Raw genomic sequence first — 20,458 nt, 5'->3', positions numbered from 1 at the left:
AGCTGTCCACAGGAACAGCGAGAATAACCCAGGAGTAAGAGTCTATGGGGTGGACCATCGACTGGGGAGTGAGGGAGAGGAAGAGTCTTGCAGTATCAGAAAAAGCATCAGTGCAAACTCTGAAAAAGAAGCAAATACAAAGGGCTCAAAAAAGGACTAGGATTTGGGCATTGGTCACACTGTGGCATCCAAGGTCAGCTGTAATGATCAAAAGAGGGCTGAAACTCTTGCTACTGATAGGGATGTGCTGGACATAACATAAATTTCCTCCTTATCACCTCCAGCTTATCACCAGCAAAGATGTGGGTACAGAGAATAAAAATTAATAGGATTAAGCATGCAAAATGAAGTTTAGATATTAATAATCTATTTGTACTTGAAGTTACTGAACTGACTATATCAGAACAGTCTGAAAATCCACTAGTTAGCAAAGTTAATTTCTCTCACCACCCATGCCCACTATATCTAACTCTTAGAATTGAGGGCTCATCAAAATATTATTATTAGTTATTTGAGATAGACGAGATTTTTCCGTCAAACCTCTGATACTTTTAAAAGATTCACTTTCTTGAATATAAATTCAATTTTCTATGTAACATTAACTTTCATGTCAACTTACCAAATATTGCTTTACCTAGTACATATTTTCTGAAAGAGCTTGGTGTTAAAAATATTTTTGGGTTAAAAGAAAACGTGAGTAATATTTTATAGAGTCAGGGACTATTTGGAAATTTGTTATTCAGCTCCTTGTTGGACAGCTAGGTCTCTGTCATCCTCCAACTCCTTGCTCCAACTAGGAAGTCAAGTAGACAGTATGGCACAGTGGTTAAGAGTACAGTTTCAGGAGCCAGACTGTCTGAAATTGAGCTGGTCTCAATGACTTCTTAACTTCGGGAACTTGGGCAAGTAATTTACCCTATCTGTGCATCACTTTCTTCATTTATAAAACAACATTCACCTGATTAGGTTGTTATGATAAATACGTGAGCTAACATAGGCCACATCCTGAAGTAACTGGAACTTAGCAATGTTAGCTGCTTTTTATTATGACTGTTAGTAATATTATTATCCTACAGGCACTTATGTGATATGAAGATCTGATTGACATTTTAAGTCATGTCAACATTTAATTCTCTCTCATGTAAAAGTCATATTTTTCTCCAGTCTCTCAGTTTATCATATGAGAGGAAATCATCTGCTGCAATATCCTCAACTAATTGTTCCGCAAATATGAGCTGTTAATAACCAAAGAGGCCTCTAAGACACAGAGACTGACATCAGACTTCTCTTTCTAACTTTTGTTTCTCTTATTTCTTCTGCCATAGTGAACCAGTCTTTCTGGTGGTGATGAATCATCAAAGTTACAGTTAATTTAATTGAAGTTGTTTGTCACAGTTAGAATTCCTTAGGTTTTTGTCTCTATGACAAATTTCCTTTTGGTATTTTGGTATTTTACAGCTCCCTATTTGCTTAAACTATTTTTCCTTGTGTGACAGATAATTTCTGTGTCAACTTGACCAGATCAAGGGATGCCCAGATAAGTGGTAAAACATGATTTCTGGATGTGTCTGTGAAGGTGTTCCAGGAAGAGATTAACATTTGAATTGACAGTTTGAGTAAAGGGAATTGACCTCCTCAATGCGGGATTGTCTGAATAGAACAAAAAGGCAGAGAAAGGGAGGATATGTTCTGTCTCTGTGAGTCTGTGTCTGTGTCTGTGTCTGTCTGTCTGTCTCTCTCTCTCTCTCTCCTGACTGTTGAAACTGGGACAATCTTCTGCCCATGGCACTCCTGGTTCTCAGGCCTTCAGACTTGAACAGGAATCTACACTATCAGCTCTCCAGCTTTCAGCCCTTCAAATTGCAGCACTGGATTTCCTGGGTCTCCAGATTGCAAAGGGCAGATTGTGGGACTTCTTAGCCTCTATAATTGCATTAGCCAATACCTTGAAATAAATCCCTCTCTCTCTCTCTCTTTCTAGATATCTCTATCATCTATTATCTATCATCTATCTATCTATATCTTTTTTTTAATGTTTATTTATTTTTGAGAGAGAGAGACAGAGTGTGAGCAGGGAAGGGGCAGAGAGAGAGAGGGAGAGACAGAATGTGAAGCAGGCTCCAGGCTCTGAGCTGTCAGCACAGAGCCCGACATGGCTCGAACTCATGAACCATGAGATCATGACCTGAGCCGAAGTCACACACTTAACCGACTGAGCCACCCAGGTACCCCTCATCTACGTCTGTCTGTCTGTCTGTCTGTCTGTCTGTCTATCTATCTATCAATCTATCATCTATCTATCAATCATCTGTCATCTATCTCTAGAAAGAGAGAGTTCTGTTTCTCTGGAGAACCCTAAGATACCAGTTTTTCTCCTCACAAATTATAGCATAAATTGTAATTCCCAGATGTCACATTTGTCATTTTTATAATTTCTCTGCTTAATCTCTAGGACATTGCTTCCCAAATTTTAATGTGCATATGAATCCATCTTGAAATTTTATTAAAATGAAGATTCTTAGTAATTCTGCATTTGTAACAAGTTTGCAGGTGATGCTGATGGTCTAAGGAACATACTTGAAAAATCATTATTCTGAAGAATAATAGTAAATAATAACAATAATAACAACTGCCGATACATCTCCTAGCCCTCTTCTATGTGCTTAGGCATCTTGACTTACTTAATCTTCTAACAATCCTATGAGGTTGGTAACATTCTACTTCTGCTGTTTTACAGATGAGGAAACTGAAGCACAAAGAGGTTTACCAATGTGTCCAAGGACATGTAATTGAGTGCAAAGCAAGGAGGTTTTGAACCTAATGAGTCTGGGTTTGGAACTCTGCACACTTAACCACTGAACTCCTGTGATGTAAAAACTGAGCATCAGCTTCTTTGTATATATCATGATAAAATGTTTTGGATCTGCTAAACTGTTCACAGTTACTCAATCATTTCTTTTTATTTGGGACCTGTGTAGGTAAGTGAAGAGGCAATGGTGTCAAACTGCCCAAAACACTAGCTGCTGGTCTGAATTGAGATGGACTGTGAGTGTAAAATACACACTAGGTTTAGAAGAAATAGGGAAAAAATAATGTAAAGTATTTCAACAATTTTTTTTTATAATGACTGAATGTGAAACAATAATGTTTTGGATATGTTGGATTAAATAAAACATATTTCATTTTATTTTTTATTTTTTTTCAAAAATTTTTAACATTTATTTATTTTTGACAGACAGAGCGTGAGTGGGGCAAGGGCAGAGAGAGAAGGAAACACAGAATCCGAAGCAGCCTCCTGGCTCTGAGCTGTCATTACAGAGCCCAACCCTGGCCTCGAACTCACAAACCATGAGAACTGAGCCGAAGTTGGTGCTTAGCCAACTGAGCCACCCAGGCACCCCTCATTTTATTTTTTTAAGTTTTTTTTTTTTTGAGAGAGAGAGAGGGAGAAAGAGAGAAAATGGGGAGGAGAAGAGAGAGAGGAAGAAAGAGAATCTCAGGCAGGCTCCAGGCTCATTGCAGAGCCTGACGTGGGGCTCAGTCTCACAACTATGAGATCACGACCTGAGCCAAACTCAAGAGTCAGATGCTTAACCAACTGAGCCACCCAGGCACCCCAAATAAAACATATTTTAAAATGTATTTTCACCTATTTCTTTTTACTTTTTCAAAATGAAGCCAGGAGAATATTTAAAATTCTATTTCTGACTTAGATTATATTTCTACTGGATGACACTTGGGTGGAACTTCCAATACAGGTAGTTGAGCATAGCCCTTCTCCACCATCCATTCAACGGTGAGACGCAAAGCTTCTCTTACATCAGGAAACAAGGCATATGTCAAGCTCAGGGAAGGTAGGTGGTCAGGGGTGAGACCTGAGGGCAACCAGATGGCTAACCATGGGGGCTAACCATGTCTGCCTACCTGCAGCCTAAACAGTAGTCCTTGTGACGGTGTTCACAATGGGTTTTCTTGAACCCTTTATTACTAAACAAATGACTGAGTTAATGTGTCTGATTTTAATGTGAAAAATTCTTGATTCTGGCCACAGAGTGAATTATGTGTTCTTCCAGGATTTTAGTTTTTTCCCACAAAATGAGTGAGTGTAACTTCAAGTTTCCTTCAAGATTTAAATGGTATAATTGTTTGCTGATAAACACAGGAAAATCAAAACTCTAGAACAGGTGATATGCTTTAAATTCCATGCAGCCAGGGCAGGGGGAAAGCCATCTAGCTCCTAAATACATGAACAAGCAGAAGAGGCAAACATTTTATACTGGTAACTTCATGAGCTGTAAATCTGTGGCAACCAGGTTTAGTTTTCTTCGCTTTCCACTTTTGAGAGTATGTTCAGAGGGCCTTAGTAGTATATCATGTCCCCCTTTAATTGCTAGAGTTATAAAACTCAAAAAAAGTAATGAAAAGATTTGTTTTATGCTTTAAATAAGTCACCAAGGGGCGCCTGGGTGGCGCAGTTGGTTAAGCGTCTGACTTCAGCCAGGTCACGATCTCGCGATCCGTGAGTTCGAGCCCCGCGTCGGGCTCTGGGCTGATGGCTCAGAGCCTGGAGCCTGTTTCCGATTCTGTGTCTCCCTCTCTCTCTGCCCCTCCCCCGTTCATGCTCTGTCTCTCTCTGTCCCAAAAATAAATAAACGTTGAAAAAAAATTTTTTTAAATAAATAAATAAATAAGTCACCAAAAGACAGTCTAATGGATCATAAATCAAAGGTTCTAAGCTACCTTTACTTTTCTTGTGACTTCTGAACCATACGTGGAGGTGGAGAATAGTTGAACTGAGGCTTATTCTTTCCTTTTTGAAGTTCAAAGTTAATCTTGTGTATTTAAAAAAATTCCCATCTCAGAATTTTAAAAATGTTTGTTTTTCGAGAGTGACATCATGGGACATGTGATTTTTAATAAATTGTCTCATATAACATAACAGATATTTATATCCAATCTTTGGAGAGTGATAGCTTTTGTCAATATAATTACTGGCTTAAAGCTTTATTCCGGCCTGATCAAATACATCAGCACATTTTTAATCTCTTGGGGGTTTATGAGAATATTAACTTGTTTCTTTAAATGTTTTTGAAAACTATTTATAATAATACATCCTAAAATCTTTGGAGTAATTTGTTCAGTTACTAATTAAGTGTTCTCTGGCAGAAGAGTAGATAATAAAACCTCAGAAAAATAATGTCCTGGAAGGTATTCTTCCTTGGGTCCCCATTAATTTCAGGTTTTAGTTCTATGCTAATTTGCACATATGTCTGTAATTCTTAAGTCTTTACCTTAATAATGGCAGGTCATTTTAATATCAGCTCATTAAATAGAGAATGAGAAAAGCAAAGGCAAATAAGTTTTTGGATAACTTTTAAAACCTTGAACTTATTTTAAATATCAACCTGACATTTTGTACTTTAGGGTTTGGCCTCAAATACAATTTAAACCAGATGGCAAAAGGGCACATTAGATTATGATGAATTCTTAGCAAATCTTAGTGAAGCACCCAAAATATAATATGATATAGTTACCAAACCATTTTATCATATATTCAATTTAGTTGAATATTTTAAAAAGCCAGTTGGTAGTTTCAACAAATTTAACATGGTAATAATTTATCTGTTAAATTTTTTGAAATAGACAGTCAACTCTTAAAACATATTTAATAATATTAAATAGTTTGGAAATAGGCTTAACTTTTTTCTGCAAGGAGTTTAATTTCGGCGGACTTTTTCCACTGAATCATTCATGTTCAGACTATCATGCCTCTCTTTTAAGTTAACTACTTTGGCATTAATTTCTTTGCTTACTTAAAAAGAGAGGACCAGTTTATTTCTAAAGTATTTTTGTTTGTTTTCCTTAAAAGAGCAGCAAACTTTCATTTTTAAAACGGATCCACTAAGTAAGTGGAAACGATCTCATCAGAATAAGTGCAAACCTTTTAGGAAGAATAATCATGGCACCAAAGTTATTACAGTAATAATTTATTCAGAGAGCAGCACTTGTGTTTGAAGATGGCTACAAATGGGAATGGAAATAACAGAGAAAGAACAACGCATATTTTGAGGATGAGATGCCATTTCCTTTTGTAAGGATTTGGTCATGCCATAGGCATTATTTCTTTACAAAATCAAGTTAAATTTCTTTATGTGTGGTGGTCTGCCCTCTCCTGGGCCAGAATAATATACAAAAGATCATTTGACTTGTAAAAAGGGAAATTCAGCTCCAAATGACTAAAGTATCTTTTAAATTAACCTAGTATTGAAATCTTAATGCATATTTATTAATGTAATAACTTCTCACGGACTGTATCCTAGTTCAAATATTTGAGAAGTTCTTAAGGTGTGGTTGTTCCACTAATTTCCATCTTATCTCCCTTTACCCCTTCTCTCTATTACAAAATAAACACAGCTTGCCACTTGACATTTTCCTTGACCTCTCTTTTTAAAGTATTTTAGAATTAACTCACAGGGAATGAACAGAATTCCCCCCTCTTTGCCTAGAGATTTTTCCATTAGAATTTTTATTCTAAACATAATTACAAATTTGTTAAAGTAGAAAAAGAGAATAAAAATAAACAAACCATTAAATATTACCTACAATTTCTTTCATAATAACCACTATTAATATTTGGGAGACTAATCCTCCAGACATTTATGATGTACGGTTATATATGTAATACACTAACTTAAAAAAGGGAGATACAGAATACATACTTTTGAAACCTTTTTTATTTTTTAACTGAATACATGGAGAAAAGATTTGTGTTTGGCATTTAAAACTTTTAATATTGCTATTTAATCATTGTAGAGTTCTGTGTCTCTTTTGTTCAATTATATAGTAATCTCCTTTGGGAGAATGGCTGTGCTGAATTAACTTGGTATTTCTATTGTTAAGCAGAGCATTATATACAAAACTATATACTAAATATTTTGGAACAGTCTCCTGACAATGAGTTGCTTTGGAAAGTATGCCCAGAGCAAAAACGGAAAACAAGTAGACTCCATCCTCTCAGTATATTATTAAGATAAACCAAGCAAAATGAATCTCAGCAGTGGATAATATCAGGATTTCAGTTACAACCACAATGAGAGTAAGTGATATTGTGTATACAAAGTCATTTGATAGATATGATAAAATAAGTATTTGAAATTAAATAGGTGACTTCAAGGAAATTTTATTGCTATAGCTTATTTACGGTTCTTTTGTGATTTTTTGTTTCATTCTCGACAGTTTTGAGGTTATAGAAAATGTCTCCTGAGATGTCTTCTCAGCCCATGAGACCTCTTTGGTGTGACTTAGGAGAGATCTCCTTACTGGTATAAAAGTTAGATCCCAAATTGCATTACTCAAATAGACTGAAAGATTTTTATCTTCCAAGTAAAAGTACTGTATAGTTTGGGAAGTTTGGCAAGATAGCTCAGCTCCATCTAGTCACTTAGAAATTCAGGCTGCAGAAATTCTGCCAACTTAACAATATGGCTTCCAAGGTCTCTCTGTTCCAGTCAGCCCTAAATGGGGGGTGGTGGTGGTAAATGAGTTTTATAAGAGCCTATGCCTGGAAACGGCACATGCCATTTTCAGTCACATTCTATAACAAAAACTCTATCATTTTGCCATACTTAGCTGTAAAATAGACTAAGACATGTAGTCTGTGTTCCAAGAAGAAAATGTAGATTTTGGTGAGCTACTTGCTAGTACCTCTAGTGAGTCTTTGCTGTACCTCTTTTATGAGAATTGCCTCTGTCTTTCCAGGGATGAGATGCCCTTTCCCATTACATGAGTAACATATAACCTTCCTCCCCACCTTCATTGATTTATTAATGGTGAATACCTGACATGTCACCAATGGGGCCAATCAAATTTAGATTCTCCTTCCAGAGAATTAGAAAGTGAGATTCAGAGGTCTTTTCTGTGTGTCCTTAGAACTAAAGCCATTAAACTTGTGAGGTCCCAGGAAGAAGCGGGGGAGGAGTAGAGGATGGGATGAGAACAAAGCAAAAGAATGCAAAAAAGACAAAAGACGTACACTGGATTTCTGATGATGTTCCTGTTGCTATCTTAATCCCTTCCAAAAGTCTGACTGGCTACCCTGCCTAATTCATGAGATGAACTTATATCCTGTTCATTAATTCTTATTTTTTAAGTTGACTCAAGTTGATTTCTGTTACTTTAAACCAGATTTTCAACTAACATGTTGGTGAGAAATTTCTACTGAATAGGAAAGAATTAGACAAGATCAGTTTTTAATCCTATTCTCACACCTGTTAAGTGTCTGCCTTTTCAGAAGTGATAACTAACTGAGCTTTCCCCCATCTGCAAAATGTGAACAATAATTCACACTCTTCAGTTCCCTTACAGGCTATTAACAAATAAAGCACAGAATACAGTGACAGACATACTGTGTATGCTCAGTAATTGATAGTTCTGGTAATGATAAAAAGGATGATGATGATAATATTTACAGATATCAAACAACACTTGTCTGGTATATTTATTTCAGAGAAACCAGTGGCTAACAGCTGTTCATGAGTCCATGAGGTTGTCTTTTCTCAGATTTCCAAGTAAGACAAAAACCAAGTGAAATGTGGTACATCTAATTAAGGAAGCTGAAACTTTGTGCCAACTTTTGTAAGCTGTCTATAGCTAAAAATCTCCTAAAGACAAGAAAACATTTTAGAAAAACTCATCCTAACTCAAATAGTGCCAATCATATAACGGGGAAAGTATTTTATTTTCTCAGAATATTTTGGCCAATGTTTTCGATTCACTTTCCAGAACATGATTATATCTATAACTCTACAATGTTACAGTTGCCCTAAAAAAATAGGCAACTAAAAGATTTGAAAATGTATCTGTCATTTCTAAGAAATGTAAAAATGGCAGGTACAATTTAAATCTGTCTTAATCTAACTCCACCTAATCAACTCACTGAATTAACCGTCACTCTCCATGGCAGATGCAGTTGAAGTATATTTAATTTAATTCCACTTAACCAAGTCACTGAATTAACCATCATTCTTCATTCTTACTATATTACACATGGATAGATGCCTACATAATCTTGTATGATCACAGCTACTGGGCTATTCCCTATGCATAAAATAAATGCTTTTGAGTAAGGAACATTAAATGGTTGTGATGTAATTGAAAATTCCAGAAGAGTTTGGCACTCAGATGCTTAAAACACACATAGACACACACAGAGAAACACACACAGACACACACACAGACAAACACACACTTTAAATAGACCAAACAGGAAGATGTCAATGCAGCTGTATGAGTATGGTTTCTGCAATAAGATGGCTAAATTTTAATCAACCAAGCAATATTAAAAATGAAACTCCTTAGTCATGAGTCAATTGGGATGGATATATATATACATATACATATACATACACATATACATATATATGTATATATAATGCCTATCTCATTCAATCATGTTAAATGAGAGGGGACTTAGGACTTACTATCCTGTTAGTTGATGTTTTCTGTATTGGATTCTTTCTCAGTTTCTCAGTTCATAGAATATCTATTGATAATACTTAGACTCCTGAGGAAATTGTGCTCATTTTTTTTCCTTCTGTCTCCGACAGACCATGCTAATGGAAGCAGAACTACCAACTGCTCCAGGAATGCTGTGGTGTATTTAAATATCAGAGAAATGAAGTGCAGTTGCGTAAGCATGCATCTTATTCAGGACTCTTAAATTACAGATGGGAGTCTGAAAAAGCACATTTATAAAAAATGAGGCAAATAGCCATAGATATCCTGAACCTATGTACTTACAGTTTCAGGAAAGGAACAATAGTAATGATAAACTTGATTAAAGAAAAAAAGTAAGTGGCTCAGTCTGCTGAGCATCCGATTTCGGCTTAAGTCATCATCTCACGGTTCATGGGTTCAGGTCCTGCATTCAGCTCACTGCTGTCAGCCTGTCAGCACAGAGCCCCCTTTGGATCCTCTGTTCCCCTCTCTCTCAGTCCCTCCTCCATTCATGTTCTCTCTCTCAAAAAATAAAGGAAAAAGTAAGTAATGCTGAAAGTGCAAATTCCTAATACCCCAAGTTAGAAGGCTTTCCCAATGTTGATGTATAATCCAGAGGCAATATTTTATCTCATTAAAATGCTTCTCAACAATAACAACAACAAAGTAAAAAGACCAAAAACAGAAAAATAATATTGCCAATTCATATCACAGACCATGAGCTAAAATATAGATCAATTTGAAAATGACCAAAATCCAACAGAAAGGGAGAAAAGAGTATAAACACAAATATGAACATAAAATTTGCAGAAGAGCTATGAATGCTCCTTAAACATATATAAAGACTTCACCTTTACTTAAAATATGAGAATAGCAAATTAAACCAAAACTGATATGCCATTTTTTTTATCTCTAAAGACTGGCCAACGTCAGTTTGGTAACAAATATTCTTGTTAGAGTGAAGAGAAACAGGTAATTTCATACATAGAATGTTATACAACCTCTAAGGAGAACAATTTGTCAATATATATTACAGTGTTAATGCATATAACCCTTTGCACCTGTAATTCCAAAACTTTTTACTTGTATACTCCTATTCTGTGAAATGACTTTTATAGCCTTGTTTTCATAAACATTGGAAATAAAGACTGTGTGGCTACATAGATGATGTTACATGCATACAATTGAATTCCATTTGGCCAGATAAAAAGTGTCCTCTTCCTTAGCCAAGAAAACCCTCCCACTATAAAACAACTAAACATCATGCATTAAAACATTTCATATACTTGGCTAAGTTTGCAATTAAATAAGTAAATGCCTTAGATGTCAAAATGAAACTAAAGCACAAATTGAGAGCCAAGTAGGTGTGCAAATTCAAAGGTAAGTAGGTGCTAAAACTAGTGGTTGCCTAAAGAACTTACTATTCCTTGACTTCAGTGTTAACAGCCATGTAAGACAGGAAAAAAGGTGAGACTGGTGCATTGTGGGAAGCTGAATCAGAGATTCCCACTCATAAAAATGGGACACCAAATGACTACAACCATAATAAAAATGTTGGGTAGGGGATGGAAAGACCATGTAAACACGGTAAACATGGCTGTATTGACCATGGTTGTGAATAAAAGAATAAAATATTACCTGTTAGAAAATTGGTTCACAGGTCAACTCCCACTCAATTACATGCCCCAAGTTCTAACTGCCAGTAACATCTAAAAGACCTCAAGCAAAGAATTTATTTGAATGTAGCTCTGGGTTGATATTGTACCTTGACAATGAGAAGAGAAAAAGAGGGGAGGGTACATCCTCTCAAGATACAAGAAATGAGGAAGTTGGATATCTTCCAAAAATTAAAAAAAAAGATTAATAAATTACAGAAGAAAAAAATGTGATCATTTCTCTGATCATCTCAATGTAGAGAAAACATTCAACAACATTTAAAATCAATTTATGTTAAAATTTTTAGAAAACTAGGTACAAAAGAAGATTTGAAAAATCTGATATGAGGTACCTACTCAAATGTATAGCAATCTCAATTTTATGGTACAGCATTAAAAGCATTCCCTTTAAAATCAGGAATAAGGAAAATATTCCTACTTTGTCATTTATATTCTGCATATATTTTGGTGTTCCAGCTAGTAAAGTAAGATAAACAAAAGAGTAAATTATTTAGAAAGAAAGAAAAAAAAACTAACATTTTTTATAGATAATATGACTGTCAACAAAGAAAATCAATATAATCTAATAAATCACTTGCATTAATGAGAAAATTTGAAGAGGTTACTTTAAAAAGTATCAATATACAACTGTCAATTGTCATCCTGAATACCAGGTATTTAATTTTTAAAAGAACAGAATTTAAAATAGAAAAAAAATCCCTACAAACCCTATTGAACAAAACTGTGAAAATGAAAATTTATGGAGAAATTCAACAATTTTTTAAAGGAAACAACACCTAAATAAGTCAAACCTTAGAAGGTAAGTAGGTGTTAAAACTAGTGGTTGCCTTGGGGCGCCTGGGTGGCGCAGTCGGTTAAGCGTCCGACTTCAGTCAGGTCACGATCTCGCGGTCCGGGAGTTCGAGCCCCGCGTCGGGCTCTGGGCTGATGGCTCAGAGCCTGGAGCCTGTTTCCGATTCTGTGTCTCCCTCTCTCTCTGCCCCTCCCCCGTTCGTGCTCTGTCTCTCTCTGTCCCAAAAATAAACGTTGAAAAAAAAAAAATTAAAAAAAAAAAAACAAAAAAAAACTAGTGGTTGCCTAAAGAACTTACTATTCCTTGACTTCAGTGTTAACAGCCATGTAAGAGGAAAAAAGGTGAGATTGGTGCATTGTGGGAAGTTGATATATCATGTTCATGTATGGATTACTTAATGTTGTAAAAGTATCAGTTTAATTTATGGAAGTGAAAAAGTCCAAAGATAGCTATAACACACTGTCAGAAGAATATAGTGGGAGGCTTTACCTTAATGGATGTCAGCATGTTTTATATTAAGCAGTAAAACTAAGACATGCAAGAAATAGGCTACTGAAATGGAAAGCAAACACCCAAACAGACTTACACAATATAGACACTTGATTTATAAAAGAAGTACATGGAATATAATTGGGGATCAAACGGACTTTTAAGTAAATAACTCATACAATTAAGTACACAAATGGAAAAGAATGAAATTTGATCCCTACCTCAAGCCATAAACAAAAATCAATTCTGGATGGAATGTGAAAGCCAATTTTGTATGCTAGTTTAAGACAATTACTTTATGACCTCATGATAAATAAGGATTTTAAAAAATAAAACACAAAATCAAAACTAAATATAAATAAAAATACTGACAACTTTTACTACATTGAAATAAAAAACTTCTATATATAAAAAGAAATCATAATGAAAATGAAGAAGTAAGTGATTGAGTGGGAGAAGGTATTTACAACACATCTAACTGCAAAGAATTCATATCTAAACTATTCAAATAGTTCCGAAATTAGTCATTAAAATGATAATTCAAAATGGCATTTCATAAGAGAAAATACAAAAATCCATAAAAATAATTTTTAAAAGTCATGCTAAAAAGGAATATAAAAACGGAAACTACGGTGATATGTCATTACATACCTACCAGATTGGTTGGGAAAACAACAAACAACAACAACAGACTGAATCAAGAAGTAGTAAAGATTTGGAGCAGTAGAAACTGTTGCAGACTGCTGTAGAATTATAATTTTGATACAACCATTTTTGAAAATAATTTGACATCATCTAAATGAGTTGAACACAGACATATGCTATGACCCGGCAATTCTGCTCCTGATATATTTGAGGTCATCTCTTTTTTTCTGTGTTTCAGGAAATGCAAAAATATTCATAGAGGACTGAAATAGCTAAAACTAGAAATAACCAAAATGACCAAAAAGAATGGAATGGAAAAATGAATTGTTCTATGTTTCTTTTGTGGAATCCTATACAGCATTAAATAGGAATGAACTGGAATTACATGTAAAAATGTTTACAAGGCAAGATGGCATGTTTCCATTTATATAAGAGTTGTGCATAGACACAACTAAGCTCTAGTGACTACAAATATATATATGAGTGATAACAAACAATAGCAAGAAGACTATTAACATAAAAAATCAGGACAATGGTTACCTCTGGGAAGATGAATAAAGAAATACTGGGAATGGACATGAAGAACCTTCTGAAATGTTGGAAATGTTTTGAATCTTACCTGAATTATAGTTATACAAGAGTCTGCTTTATAATTACTCTTTAAATTGTGCCTGCACATTTTATACTCTCTTCTGTGATTATATCAAATGAACACATATTTCTGATATGAAAACACATATTTTCCCATGAAAAGATTACTAAGCTAATTTTTAATAATAGAAAAAAAATAAATGAGATGCAATTTTATAGTCACAGATTTGCAAAGACTAAGAAGTATGGTAATGGCAGTGTAAATCCATATGAGCACTTTGGGAAACAATTCAGTATTATCTTATAAATTTGATGGTGCTCATACCCCTGACTCAACAGTTCCACTATTAGATACCTCATATGCAGGAGACATACCCAGGAAAGTTAATAGCATATTATGTAAAAGAGCAAAAAATTGGAAACAATTCGTACATCTTATAATAGAAGCATGAATAATCCTATGTGGACTCCTCTGTAATGATGAAAATTAATGACCTATCATTATGTGCATTAACACAGATGAGTCACACACTTGATGTAAAAAGTATGTTGTAGAAAAATATATCCAGTATTATTGTATTACTGCTCAAATACATGCAATGTGAAAATAAGAAATCATAAATATATATGTATATATAATGCATATTTTATATTATAAATTATAATTTATATAAATTATATATATACACATATAAATCTCTGATAAAACATTAAAGGGTCAAATATAAAGCTGAATTAAAAAAAAACCTGGATGATGAGAGAGAAGGAAATTTGGAGCGTTATACACAATGGGCTTCAAGTTTATTGGTAATGTTCTATAATCAAGCCATGAGGTAGCTAAATGAGTAGCTATTTTATTATTATTCTACATACCTTTCATATGCATATGCTATATACACACACATGTATTAATGACTTATGTATGCATGACACAATCCTTAGTTTAAAAGAGTTATGGGGAAGGAAAAAATAATGAGGTGATACTTTTTATATTGAAATGGAAAATGATTTAAAAAATTAAGTGGATATGTGTATAAGATGCTATGATTAGTATGAACAAAAGGGAAAAATGAGAATGAACACATGTTTTCCTTATTTGTGTATGAATATCTTTAGAAAGTTACACAGGAAACTGACACTGGGTTGCTACACAGAGGAACTAGGTATTTGGATGACACTTAAGTGAAAGGGATAATTTTTATTGATAATGCCCTTCTGTAACTTTAAACTCTTGTATGAAGGAAATACATTGTAATTATTGAAATAACTACAATTTAAAAATTTTAAATAAATGATAGTATCCTACTCACTCTTTTTTAAATTAAAAGTGTGTCCTATGATATATCTAAATGGGTGGGAAAGAAGAATCTATTTATATCCTACTAACAAAAAACTAAAGCATTCCATCCCTGGCCTTCTTGCCTACAGGGCATGGCACAAGGAATGGGCATACTCTTCTGTTGCCACACAAAAAAGGAGGAATAGGGGAAAGCATGCTGTGATTATTATTTTTATAAATTGCCAATCATAAGCGTGCAATAGTAGAATGGGACAAAATTCAGTTAATGTCAAGCCAGAAAACCATACCAAATGTGAAATTTTCACAGACATTCTCATTAACAACATTTATGCCAGTCACATACATTGGTTTCCACAGAGACCAACCAAAATTTCCAACTGTTACTGGCTTTAAAATCTAACTTTCTAACAAAAACTGGCTTATTATATCCCTGCAAAGCCCAAGTTTGAGCAACACAGAATAGCAACAGCAAAGAACAAACAATGTGAGCCAAAGTAAATCCATTTATTTATGATGTGGCTTAACCCATTTTTCGAGGGTCATATTTTATAGCACCACCCATGATTCTGGAATTTTCCTTCAATTAAAAACTGGTAAATTTGCTAAATATATCATTTAGGTCTCTGAAATTGACAAAGCCTTCATTTCAAGAAAGTGATTATTCTGTAATTTAACATTTAACTAGTGATTTAAAAAACACTTCTAAGTAGGGGTGCCTGGGTGATTCAGTTGGTTAAGTGACTGACTCTTGATTTAGGCTCAGGTCATGATCTTGCGGTTTGTAAGTTTGAGCCCCACATAGGGCTATGTGCTGAAGGTGCAGAGCCTTCTTGGGATTCTCTCTCTCTCTTCCTCTTTCTCTCTCTGTTCTTCCCCTGCTTGTGCTCGCTCTCTCTCAAAATAAATAAATAAACTTTAAAAAAATTTTTAAAATGCTTTCGGGTGAGACAGAGCCAATTTATTATTATTTTGTTTGTTCTTCAAGTTTCTGTATTGCCATGAAGTTTGTCACTTTAAACTTTCTAAGTAGTGTCTAAAAAAAGGTACTAGGGGCACCTGGGTGGCGAAGTCGGTTAAGCGTCCGACTTCAGCCAGGTCACGATCTCGCGGTCCGGGAGTTCGAGCCCCGCGTCGGGCTCTGGGCTGATGGCTCAGAGCCTGGAGCCTGTTTCCGATTCTGTGTCTCCCTCTCTCTCTGCCCCTCCCCCGTTCATGCTCTGTTTCTCTCTGTCCCAAAAATAAATAAACGTTGAAAATAAAAAAAATTTAAAAAAAAATAAAAAAAGGTACTAAAGTTACCAATATTGATATATTATACAAGTTAACCAACAGTTGTGTATCTACTATATGTAAAACGCTCTACCAAAAGGTAAAAAACCTAGATGGCTGGGACACTTGGGTGGCTCAGTCAATTGAGCCTCCCATTCTTGATTTCAGCTCAGGTCATGATCCCTGTGTCAGGCTCCGTGCTTAGCATACTTAAGAATTTTTTCTCGCTCTCTCTCTCCCTCTGCCTCTCTCCCCCACTCGCATTCTCTCTCAAAAGATAAATAAAATAAAATAAAGACATAGATGGAAAAATAATAGACATAGATGGAAAAATGTACTGTGACTGGATGATGAAAGATGGGCAAGGTATATAAATTATTTGTGGTGATATGTGTGCAGCATTTGGGTTTATAGAGAAATCTGCTATTACTTGGAGCTATTTGAATTGCACAAAACTTAAAGGCAGAAGGAATACTTTGTATGAATCTTGGAAGATGAGAATGACTTTTATAAGGAGGAGGAAAACAAGGAAGGGACTTCCAAAAGGACAGAAGAGCATGAGCTGGCTAAGATTGGTAGTACAAAAGTAATGACATATTTGGAAAACCAGAAACTATGCCTCAGATTAAACAGCCAGTTGTAAGATCTCAGAGAAAGAAAATAAATTGAGAGTAGAGGCCGGTGGAAGATATGCTAAGTCATTTACATTGTGTTGTTAATCTGTTCATGGGGAACCTTTACATGTTTTTGAAAATGGTTACTTAAATTTGAAACGTATTTTCTATCATAGAAGAAATATTTGGCTACAGCAGATTGGCAAACAGATCTTTTTCTCTCTCCCTCTCTCTCTTTTTTCCAGAGACAGAGTGAGAGAGCAAGCAGGGGAAAAGGCAGAGGGAGAGGGAGAGAATCCCAAGCAGGCTCAGCACAGAGCTCTATGGTGGAGCTTGATACCATGGCCCTAGGATCATGACCTGAGCCCAAATCAAGAGTTGAAGGCTCAACTGACTGAGCCACCCAGGAGCCCCAAAACTTTTTTAAAAAATTGTGATGAAATACACTTAATATAAAATTTACCATCTTAACCATTTTTAAGTGTGGCATTGCTGTGCAATCATCACCAGTATCCATCCACAGCACTCTTTTCATCTTGCAAAATGGAACTCTGTACTCATGAAATAAAAATTCCTCATTCTCCCCTCCCCAGATCTTTTTTTCCCCTTAAATATAAAATAACAGGTATGTAAGAGGCAAAAAAAAATGTCTATGGGTGGTGAGAAAGATACAGAACTTAATGAATGAGTGTACTGTAAATGTCTATCATCTATCTATGTATCTATGTGTGTGCAAATATCTATCATATATATGTGTAAGGATATGTGTGTGTGTGTGTGTGTGTGTGTGTGTGTGTGTGTGTGTGTGTATTTCTGTAGATATCAGAAAATAAAGAGGCTAAGGAGGGAATATGACTGAAATGATCAAGAAGAGGATATATTTCATTAGGAAGAAACCTTTGAGGTTTGTCATCATGAGCCTTGACCAGTAATACTGACCACTGAACATCAACCATAATGGCTTTGGACGCAAAACTATCATTTAGGCAGAACACAAAAGGGTTGTAGTAGATGATATAGTAATAGGGAATACAACCACTTTTATGGGTCACCTGGGTGACATATTAACAGTGCCAAGACCTAGGGGCAAAGAATCTAGTATTCATTTATGGTCCCACAGACAACCTCCTGGCCAGTAGCTCTTTCATGGTGCCACTGCCTAACAGGGGCCTCAGATGGCTGAGGAACTGATGCAAGTATCCAGTTACCATATTTTAACAAGCTTCTGTGGAAACAAGGAAACAGGAAATTTCAGATGAGCCAAGAGTCTTTGTTGAGCACGCCCAATGTATTCAGCCTGGTTCTAGATTTTACAGATTACAATTAAGTTTTTACAATGATGTATAGTTAGGAAAGACAAAGTTTTACATGTTATAGGAACATGTAGTTGTATATAACCACAATATTATGATATTTCCATATCTTATGGTATTGCCATGGGAAAACACACATTTGTTTTCATGAGTTTACTGTAAAATCAGCTGTCGTATAGGCCTTAATTTAAAGATAATTAGCTTTTTTGGTAATTGGAAACATGAGGAAGAATACTGTAAAATACCCCAAAGTAAACAAACCCAGTTGGCAAAATAAATTAGTTTTGATTTACATGAGATTTTATATGCTTAGAGATTTTGGTTTGAAAGAAACAAATTTTTGAATCCTAAAATAATTTTAGTTCATTTTATTTCTTAATGTTTACCTAATTTTGAATTGACTTTATTGCTTTTTATTGCTATCATCAACTTCCCCATGTCTTAAAAAAGTTGCATTTTCATATCTCTTATGGTCATGAGACATTTTAAAAAAAGAATTCAGGGGCGCCTGGGTGGCTCAGTCAGTTAAGCATCCAACTTCTGCTGAGGTCATGATCTAGTGGTTCTTGAGTTCAAGCCCCACATCGAGTTCAGAGCCTAGAGTCTGCTTCAGATTCTCTCTCTCTCTCTGTCATGCCCCCACTCACACTCTGCCTCTTTCTCAAAAATAAACAAACATTAAGGAAAATAATTAAAAAATAAATAAAATAATTCAATTCTACTTGGTAGAAGATGTGTTGGTGATCTGCAAATTATGTTGCAATAACTTCATTTTGTGAAAAATTTAATAATGAAAATCATTTTCATTGGATTGGAAAAATCATGGGTTTTGGCCACAGTATTGGCCATTATATTTTCTTGAACCTGAGGATGACATTTCTGTGTGACCAAATAATCCCTACACTGGGATTCACTTTACAAAGTCTCGAATCAACCAGTTAGGAGAATAAGCTGAGGAAAAGTCAGCAGAGTGTGGAAAATTCTGCCAAAGTTTTGGGATTGTTGTTTTTAACACCACATGATCAAGGGGAAAAGAACTCTGGGTTCTCTGCTTGTTCCTCAAATTAAGATTTCCAAGCCCATGTTCTTATAATTATTTTAGATATTTTAGTTACATTTTGCTTATTATGTTTATCAGAAGCAGAGACAACTTTATGCTAGTACCACCGAAGTTTGTTTTTAATTTTTTTAATATTCATTTATTTTTGAGAGAGAGACAGAGTAAAAGTGGGGGAGGGGCAGAGAGAGAGGGAGACACAATATCTCAAGCAGGTTCCAGGCTCTGAGCTGTCAGCACAGAGCCCAATGTGGGGCTCGAACTCGTGAGCCATGAGATCATGACCTGAGCCAAAGTTGGATGCTCAATGGACTGAGCCACCCAGGTGCCCCACCCTGAAGTTTTTAATTAAAGTTTGATGACACTCCTTGTTAAAAAAAATGTCCATGGCTAATCACTGACTTTAGGGCAATGTTTCTATACTTTGTTGTTGTTTGGCAGTGTTGGTGTGAGAAGATTATGGTCCTTTTCAGAAAATGAATAAGACAGGCACTTTTCCTAGATAAGTCAACATACGTATATATTCACAATCATATGCCATTTCAAGGGGTCCATATACTCCCAGAACTGTATCTATATAGCTCTAATTTAGAACCCAAATCTTGAAGCACCGAATCTGAACTTTCTAAACTTAATTCTCTACAACTAGATCATCTCCAACTTTGTCACAATCTCTTCTCCCACTATTTCATAAAATTAAGCTGCTTATGATTTCCTTACTATCAAGTCAATATGATTTCCGTCCTATCTTCCAAACAGGTCATACTGAAAACTACCTACACTCTACTACTGCCATTCTCACCTGCATCATGGAGAACAACTGTGTTCTTCTCCTTATATTTCCAGTTCTAAAAAATCAAGGTTTAAAATAAGTAAGTCTCTCCTAGAAAAAAAAAAATCATATCAGCCCACAGGGAATTCTCACTTCTCTGCAATTTTAATTTGTGACACAGTGAATGTTGTTGAATATACTATAGTAGCTCTTAAAGTAGCAACATTTTCCTGAGAGTGTAGTGGATACCCTTAAGAAGATTGAGAACTCCTGTAGCATAGGGTTATATTCACACTTGGATTCTTTCAAGTACCAACTACCCAATGAAGAAAGATCCTGTTGGGGAAACGCTATTGACTTTATTGTAAAGTGGTCTCTTGACACTATTGCTATGGCAACATTCTATCCAAGTGTCGCCCTAGCAATTGACTTGCTTTACCTTAG

The sequence above is a fragment of the Puma concolor genome, chromosome C2 (assembly GCF_028749965.1).
Source record: "Puma concolor isolate L17-30 chromosome C2, mPumCon1.1.hap2, whole genome shotgun sequence".
NCBI lineage: Eukaryota > Metazoa > Chordata > Mammalia > Carnivora > Felidae > Puma > Puma concolor.
This window is presented reverse-complemented; position numbering follows the sequence as displayed.